Below are 9,389 nucleotides of genomic sequence, written 5' to 3'. Positions count from 1 at the left end.
GTCCGTTACGAGGTCAAAGCAACAAGGAGTCAAGATACAAGGAGCCAGTGCCAGCAGCAATCACACCAAAGGATCATGCAATAAACTCTGGCACTGAGTGGAGGCCTCTCTACAGCTTAAGTAAGCGAAACTCTCCCCCATGCCACCTGAGGCTGGTTGGCTAATTGCCTCTCTGCAATCCTCCTGGATCTGCGCCTGCAAGCACTCTCAGCCCTTCTCTGTTTGTAAGTAGGCACATCCAGGCAAGCGTCCTCCCCAGAGTCACCACTAGGCTGTTGCACCACAGGAGGCCTCTCACTAGCACTAGGACCTGGTTGGGCCTCCTCCTCTGGGGCTGGGAGATCACAGCCGGGACCTGGCAGAGCAGGATTACCACCTGGTGTAGCCTCAATTAGCTCTTGCTCTGGAGGAGGCTCGTCCTCCTCCTCCGAGAGCTGATCTTGGCTGGCCATGACAGGTTGAAAAACCCAGGGGACTAATCTGGTTCTACCTGTGTCATTATTTCACAAGCTGCTCTGAAATTTTCACTGTCCCAGTCAGCCAGCAGAAAGTCTTCCTTAGTCTCAAACATAATTCTCCATTTATATAGTTCCATTGCAGAGGGTTATGTATATGTATCCATCATTTTGCCTTGCAATAAGATAGCTTTCCCATATGTTTCCTTAGGGCTTCTTGTATTCATTATGTACAAGATGGTTGGACACTTCACTTTGGCTATATAAGAGAATACAGAGGGCTGGAGCCATAGAAAAGCTTGCATGCTGTGCAAAGTGTTATTTCCAATTTTAAAAGTGCCAGAGCTGAAACAGCAATTTGAACAAACTACAAAGTCTCCCATTTCAAGGCAATATTTTGCTTGGCCATAGTATTTAAAATGGAAACTGCTTCTTTGAAGGGGGTCATTTCAAATGCACCAAAGCTCTTATCACAAACAGCTGCTAGCAGGTATTCTGGACAAAAATGCTAATTTTTTGATTGCTTAAATTGTGTGACTTCGTGGAAATGCCTATGTCTGCTTATTACAGAATATTGGCACAGTCACAAGGAAGAAGGGACGGCTCAGAGGAACTACAATAAGAGCAGACATCTTGTCCCGGATCAAGGCACACCCCTCTTTCCACTCCTCTGAGACAAAGCAGGTTGAGCAAAATGAAGTCTGCTTTCAAGCACTTTGAACAAATACTGACTGTAAATGAATACCTCTTGTAGCATGGTGATATACATGTCTGCTGTTGTTCTTGTGTGTCTTCAAGTCGTTTCTGACTTATGGCAACCCTAAGGTGAACCTATCATAGGGTTTTCTTAGCAAATTTCTTCAGAGAGGGTTTGCCGTTGCCATCCTGAGAGAATGTGACTTGCCCAAGATCACCCAGTAGGTTTACGTGGACAAGCTGGGATCCTCCCCAATGCATTGTAAGGTTGCCAGGCCAGAACTATCCCAAGCCCTGCAATTTCAGGCCAAAACCTGAAACCTGGAGGTTACCTCTTGTGATTTCACAAGAGATGGGCTGTGCTAATGCTACAAGGAGCAGTCCCCAGTGATGTCATTAAACATGATAAATTAACCATCAGCTATAGATACACAGAGTAGTACACAAGTTCATTAAAAAAACAAGTCGAAGTAATTTGGAATACACACACACTTTTGTTCTTGCCCTGAGGCAGTAGCATCACTGGAGAGCTGCAGGGGATGCGGGCACCACTGGAGGATGCTGCTGTTGCTGCTGCTGCTGATGATGATGATATTGCTGTGCTCCTTCAAGTCATTTCTGACTTATGGTGACCCTAAGGTGAACCTATCATGGGTTTTCTGTGCAAAATTTGTTTAGAGTGGGTTTGCCTTTCCCTTCCTCTAAGGCTGTGACAGTGTGACATGTCCAAGATCAACCAATGGGTTTCCATGGATGAGCAGGGATTTAAACTCTTGTCTCCAGAGTTATATTCTATGGTGTAATGTTCACACCATTATGCCACACTAGCTCTTGGGGTAGAGGATGAAAAATAATTAAAAATGAGCCAGACAAAAAGAAAACAAGGATACTAGTATAATGAAGAATAAGAAAAAAAGCAATCAAGGCATTTATACACTAAGAAGAAATTGGATATGCTTTTAGATACCCCAGTTAGGAGTGGAGTAGAAAAATGAATGCCTAGATCATAATTCAGAAACAATGAGGTGTATTTCTGGCTTCACAGTCTGTACATTGCAATCAACAGCATGTGCTAGCACACACTGTTCCTATTTGAAGAAGCGGTAAGTTACACTGCATAGAACATTACTTCCCAGTATTCACTGAATTGTTTTGTCAAATGCTTACTAAAGTTATCTGTGAGGTCTGTAGTTCCTCCAAGGTTTTTTTTAAAAACGTTATTAAAATTCAAGGAAATGCACTCTTCCCCCCTCCAAAAAAAAAAAAAAAGTAATTTACCCAAGGTCTGGTGAAAAGCCTCCAGTCATCTAGGTAAATATATACAGCAGAGCCCAATATGCACCAGTGGAGAAGCTACATGAACTAACTCAGCTTATATGGGGATTTGCCTGTATACACAAACAAACACACACACCACACAACACTGTTAGAATCATGCACGTTTTGGGATAATACTGTGGAAATTCTTAAACATAACATAATTTAACTTAGCTTCTACATAAGACCCATTCTAGCTGCCATCAGACTAGTGAAAATAAAATGGGAACATACCGCTTTCAAGGCAGCCATCACCACATCTCATCTCAGTCACACAACGGGGGCTGCTAACTTATTGTGCTCTCTTCCTTACTCTCTGTTAAACCTTTCCCCTTGCTGTATGCCCTACCCAGAATCCCTTTAGGTTTTTATTTTTATTTCACACAAACATTTTTCATGCAATTCTAGAGCTACCACAATTGAAGTCCAAAGAACACGTGACTCGCAATCATGCAACTGCCATGGAAGCCATGTTTAGCACCTGAGAACATGAACACTTGCCAGGTTATTGACTGGTTTTCCCCATCAATGAAAAGGGACATGTCAGAGACAGCACAGCTACAGGCTGGAGGTATCACTGTATAATGAGTATCACCAATGCCACTTTTTTCCTGGTATAATTGCTGTTTAAAAGTCACATACAGTAATGTCCTTAACATGTAAAAGCGACTCAACATATCCTATGTAGTATGCACTATGAAATGCACATCTGACAGCTCAGTAAAGATGAACATGTTTACTTACAAAGGATGTCATGTGTTCCTAAGGTTTTACCATTTCAGACACTCAGCCCTTACAGTTGTTTGAAATAAAAAGGTAGAGGGAAATCTGCAGTTTGTTTCTGTCTATTGTTAAGTGTTTTCCTTTCTTTCTCTCTCCTTACTTCCTTCTTCTGCAGTTAGTCTCTATTTTCCACTTTAACTACCATACAGGCATCCAGATAATTGTGCACAGCTTGTTCGTAAGTGACCTTAGGAGTTAAACTCTTACACATATTAGTGCACATTTATCTATTACTAATGACTGAATTTGTTTATATATATTTATAAACCGCTTACTTCTGAAGATTTCAGAGAAGTGTACAACAGTGATAGAACATACATTACAAAATCAATACATAAAATCAAGATTTCATATTTCCTTTATCCATAAAATAGGTGAAAGGTTGGACTTCACTGGAAGTTATTGCAAAAATAGGTAAGGTTTCAGCATGCAGGTAAAAATTATTGGATCACATCTGATAATAACTATACAATTACAGCACACAAATTATTGTGAAGTCAAAAGCTTTCATAGCCAGCATCCATAGTTTTTTGTGGGTTTTTCGGGCTATGTAGCCATGTTCTAGAAGAGTTTATTCCTGACATTTCACCTGCATCTGTAACTGGCATCTTTAGAGAATAACGTTTCACCTGCATCTGTGGCTGGCATCTTCATTTTCAATTTTGTATTAGTAAATATTTTTCTTAGTCACATCAGACTATAGACTGCCATTCATGTGACTCAGTATTTGTGAACAGAGAATACTCAATCTTGTGAACCCAAAACTATTGTTTTTACCACTTCAGAGAGGGTCAAAATAAAATTTAATTTGATCTGCATTTTGAAAGAAACAAATCCAATTTATACTTCCCAGATTAATACTGATTAATACCAATACTTTTAAAAGTTACCTTTGTTGGATTACAATTCCCAGAACAGAACATGGTTCACTTTTGGATTATGCAAGTGTTCAAGGGATGGGCAAAATAATAGTCCAGGGAAAGCATTGTCTAAAGTCACAAACATGAAAGCCAAGGTGTTAGAGCAGGAGGACATGCCTTCCCCAGATGGTGATGCTATCCCTGTGGTCTAGCCCACCTTTTCTATGCAGGCTGATGATGGAGCAGGAACAGCTGGGCTATTCTCATTGTGCTGGCGGTGCTTGCTTCTATGCTGCCTACTCCCCAAACACTCATACGTGAGTTTGGTTGTGGCTGCATTTGCATTGACACTGCAGAATAAATGCAGTTTGATACCACTTTAACTGCCATGGCACATAATATGGAATTCTAGACCCGTTCCGCACAGGCCTTTGTGGCGCCCCTGTCACGTGCTAGGGGTTGGCCAAGGACCTAGCGCCCATACCGGCCTCACCCCTAGCATGTGTCGGGGGCGTAAAAATGGCCGCACCCTATACACACAGGTGCGGCCATTTTTACATGCCGGACGCTTAGCATCTGCACGTAGTGTCGCGAGAATGACGCGTCGAGTGTGCCATTGGCGCCTCATCGTGTCATTTCCGCAACGCAAGAAGAAGCCCCATTTTGGTGCTTCTTTTTAGCTGCGCCGGGAAGCCTTGCGGTTTGGCCGCTGGGGCTTCTCGGCGCAGGCAGAGCGCTGCTTTTCGGTGCTCTGTAACGCGCCTTAGAATTTGTAGTTTTGAAAGATATTTAGCTTTTTTTTGACAGAGAGCTCTGGTGCCACAACAAATTACAACTCTCGGGTCTGTGAACAGTATCATAGGCCCAGTACAGACTATGTGCCGGCTTGGGGCCGATTTTAGGGCTTGGGAGAGCAGAGCATCTGCATGCTCCCAAGCCCTACCGCACTGGCCGGATGCTATTTTAGTGCAAGTGTGCCGATGATGTACCTTGTGCACTGTGTCCAAACAGCCTGGCGCACAAGGGACGTCACTGTGCTGCTCCAGGGTTGCTAATGGTGCCTCGGCAGCGGCAGAGAAAGGAGCCATGTTTTGCGGCTCCTTTTTCATGCATATTGCTGCCACGACGTGCGGTTACTGTGGCAACAATCCGTGGGAGAAAGGGGCAGCGTCTCACCGCCCCTTTCTGCCCATCTGTATCCCCCCATAGTTCAATTGGTTGGAACAGTTACTCTGCTGTATTATTTTTAAATGTTGCTTTTAATATAGTATAGTAGATTAAATTGTGTATATATACCATTGTGACATGCTATTTAAATGCTATAAATCTAGCTGGCTGGCTGGCTATCATTGCTCTTCTACTCTGAAAATTGTTTTAGTTGATCACTTACTTTCAAAAATCTTGTAGAGATTTTTATAGCTTTGTTAGTGCCTAAAATGGAGTGCCTCATTGTGGAAACAAATGCTTGAAAAAGCAAGGCCCTTCCTTTCACAGTTGCTGCTCTGTCATGGTCCCACTCTCAGTCTTATTCTAATCCCCAAAGGAACATAAACCATGATGATCATTAACACTGACTCTGATATTATGTTAAAATATATGCTGCTAATATTACAATCTGATTAATTCAAGAGCTAACAGCGAAATGGGGGAAATCTTTTCCATCGCCCATAGGAACCAATTCCCTCAGGAAATTAGAACATGCACACTATAATATTTCTGCTACTTTGTCCAAGTGTAGAAACAGGAAACAAGCAAGCACAAAGTGTATTGTTTCTCTCTAAAAACAAATGAGACCACAGCATGGCAAAGAGTAAACTTTATTAGAAAGCTGTCATGGTTAAAAAACAACAACAACAATAAACATCTCTGGTCAGCATAGCCTGAACTTCCATCCCCACAAAGGAAAAAATGAATTTGAATAATCTATGGATGGGAAGTCAAAGGCTTTCACAGCTGGCATCCATAGTTTTTGTGGGTTTTTCAGGCTATGAGGCTATGTTGTAGAAGACTTTAGAAGATACTCTGAAGATGCCAGCCACATCTGCTGGTGAAACATCAGAAATAAACTCTTCTAGAACATGGCCTCATAGCCCAAAAAACCCACAAAAAACAATGTATGGATGTGTCCAAATTGCACAATTACATCAGTCTGATACAATTTTAACCACTAGGGCCCCATCCTATGGAATCCTCGGGTTTGTTATTTGATGAGTTACTTAATATTCATGGTTCTTTTTACTCTTTTTATTCTCCAGGGGTGCATTAATGCTAAACAATAACAGTACTACAATTGCCATGGTTTTATGTTATGAAATCCCAATATTTTCATTTTAGGGAATAGTACTTAGAATTCTCAGGCTGAGAATTCTAGTGCCTCGCCAAACTATAAAACCTAAGATTCCATAAGATGCAACCTTGACAGTTCAAGTGGAATCATAGGGCTGAATGTTGAATGCTAAGATTTTAATTCAGACTCACAGGGCCCATACAGACAGGCCAAAATAAAGCTGCTTTGAGTCACTTTAGAGGTATGCTTTTTAAATGAAACATGCATCCTAAGAGGTCAGAAGCCGTGCCAAAGCCACACTCCAGTTCTAAGCACTGGAGTGCAGCTTTGGTGCAGCTTCTGGCCTCTTAGAATGCATGCATCATTTAAAAAGCATACCTCCAAAGTGACCCGAAGCAGCTTTATTTTGGCCTGTCTGTATGGGCCCACAGTCTTAGCTGATTCATATATAGGATTTTATGGCCTTGTCTGCATTGGCCAAAAAGCTCATTTCCCTATAGTTCTGGTATTATACTATTCAGACGATGCACATCCCAAACCCCACTTCTGGTCTGAGCAGTCGACAACAACTGGTATGTTCTGCACTAGAACTGGGGTTTAACAGCCTGAAAACACATTTTTAAAATTTAGCCCTCTGTTCCTGTGCCACAGTGGCTGTCTGCACAGGTGTGAGCCTCTTAGCATGTCCACTGCCATCACAGGTCACTTGTTCAGAGGTCAAAATGACCATCAAAATGAGGCATTCAGCCATGTGATTGCATCTTCTTCACGTGCCTCATGGGAAAAAAGAAAAAAGAGGGAGAGGAGGGGACAACAGACAAGAAAAGTAAAGTACCAGATCCCTTCTGACCTTGGAGGCTAAGCAGGGTCCACTTTGCTTAGTACTTGGATGGGAGGCTGCCCATCAATACCAGGCGCTGTAGGCTATATTTCAGAGGAAGGAACTGGCAAAACCACCTCTGACGATTCCTTACTTTAAAAAACTATGAAATTCATGTGGTTGCCTCAAGTCAACACCCTCTCTTCTCTTGCGCAGGCCTAATTTCTAAGTAACCCATGTCATATGCTCTGTGCTGAATTTACCTTGCAAAGCTTGGGTGGAGCTGAGAGGTGTCTGTGGAGGGGTTTATAGACAGGGATGTTTGTACAGCAAATGTGTTTTTAGAAGCCCCCCCCCCCCATAGCACAACTGCAGAGCTGCAAAGAATTGTACATTTTATTTTGCTTTATGTAGAGCTCTGCAACTACTGTTATTTGATTTATTTATTTTACATATGCTGCCTAGGGCTGCCAGTTGAAATAAGGGACAAGGCTCCTGTACCTTTAATGGCAATATAAAAGTGTGAATTTCAACAGGTGTTGCTTGCATGGCAATGAATACCTGCTAGAATTACCCATCCTACAGAACTATTAAAGGTACTTTATTTCACCTGACAATCTGATAAATAGCCCATCTCTCTCCCAACACTGGAGCTCAGGATGAAAGTGTGCAATACATACAGATACCAAACTTTTCTTAAAGATGCAAAAATGTACTATAATATGACTCCTACTTTTTTTTGGTAACTAATAAATGAACTAACTAATAAATTAGCTAACTTTCCAGTTCCTCTTTTTGTACCTGCAGTTACTATGCATATGTAGTATGTGACAGGTGATTGTAATACAAATGCTTTGGATCCTGCACTCTTCATTAGCATGTGCTCAGAGAGCTCATTGGTTTGGCTTCTTCTTCTCTCCATGGGATCCTCAGCCCTCTTCTCCAGCACCACAGCTCAAATTTCATAAACATATATATTAATCTATAATATATAATTATAGATTTAAAATTTATAAAGTATATGAAGCTCCATGGGCTTCTTCCTCAGAAAAGATGTTACAAACCAAACAGGAGAAGGAAAAGGAAAACAATTGGAGATGTTAGTCAGATGCTTTCATGTTGTCTCAGTCCTTAGTGAAGGACTCTCCCTCATAACATCTTTACTAAGGACACAAGCAACAAAAGGCAGGCATCTGACTAACACCTCCAATGCCTTTGTTCTTCCTTCTCCTGTTTGGTTTGCAACATCTTTCCTGAGGAAGAGGCCCATGGAGCTTTGAAAGCTTGCAAGAAGAATATTGTGCATTTCGGTTGGCCAATAAAGGGATCACTGATGTATTTTTGTTTATATATAATCTGTGTTTATTTCCATCTATTGAGGGGAGCCTTGGGTCCTTATTATATTTTATTTTATAATCTATATATTATTCATAATTTGTATGATTTATAATTATATATTATTTAGAACTTATAAACTGCATTGGAGGGGCCTTCTTTTGTTGTGGGGCCTTGTGTTTCTCCTCCATCTTTGCCCTTGGCCTGAGCCTCTTGAGGCCCAATGGGACTAAGCCACGCCCCCTTTCCTCAGAGGCTCCCCCTTCCTTCAGGCTCCGCCTATTTCCCTCAACTGACGCCAACCGCCTCGCTTCCCTCTCAAAGGCTGCAGGGCTCTCAGGGGGAAGGGCCTAGATCTGATTGGTGGCCAGGGTCCTGAGTGGCGGGAGGAACGGCCCAATCGGGGCTCGGAGGCTGCTTGGGGGGCAGGGGCTGAGGCAGGGCCTTCTCTCTGTGAAGAAGAGTTTGAGGGAAGAGGAGGAAGAAGGAGGCGGTCTCTCTCTCTGTGTCTGAGAAAGAGAGGGACTCTCAGGCACAAAGACTGCTTTATATATATAGATAGAGACACTGAGACCTAGACATTCTCATTGGGGTGTGTGTGTGTATATATATATATATATATATATATATATATATATATATTATTCTGGGAGAGGTAGGTAGGTATATAATGTATAATATGCATATTATATATACATATAATGTATAAATTGAGAGAGAGATCTGTTCTTAGAGTCCAAAGACACAGCTATTTCAGTTTCAAAAACCAGGCGCTAAAGAGAAGGCCCTTGAGCCCCTTTGAGACTGAAAGGAAGGAAGGAAGAGCTTTCCTCGGT

Source organism: Sceloporus occidentalis, unplaced genomic scaffold, assembly GCF_023333645.1.
Source record: "Sceloporus occidentalis isolate IW3139 unplaced genomic scaffold, rSceOcc1.0.p SCAF_2, whole genome shotgun sequence".
NCBI lineage: Eukaryota > Metazoa > Chordata > Lepidosauria > Squamata > Phrynosomatidae > Sceloporus > Sceloporus occidentalis.
This window is presented reverse-complemented; position numbering follows the sequence as displayed.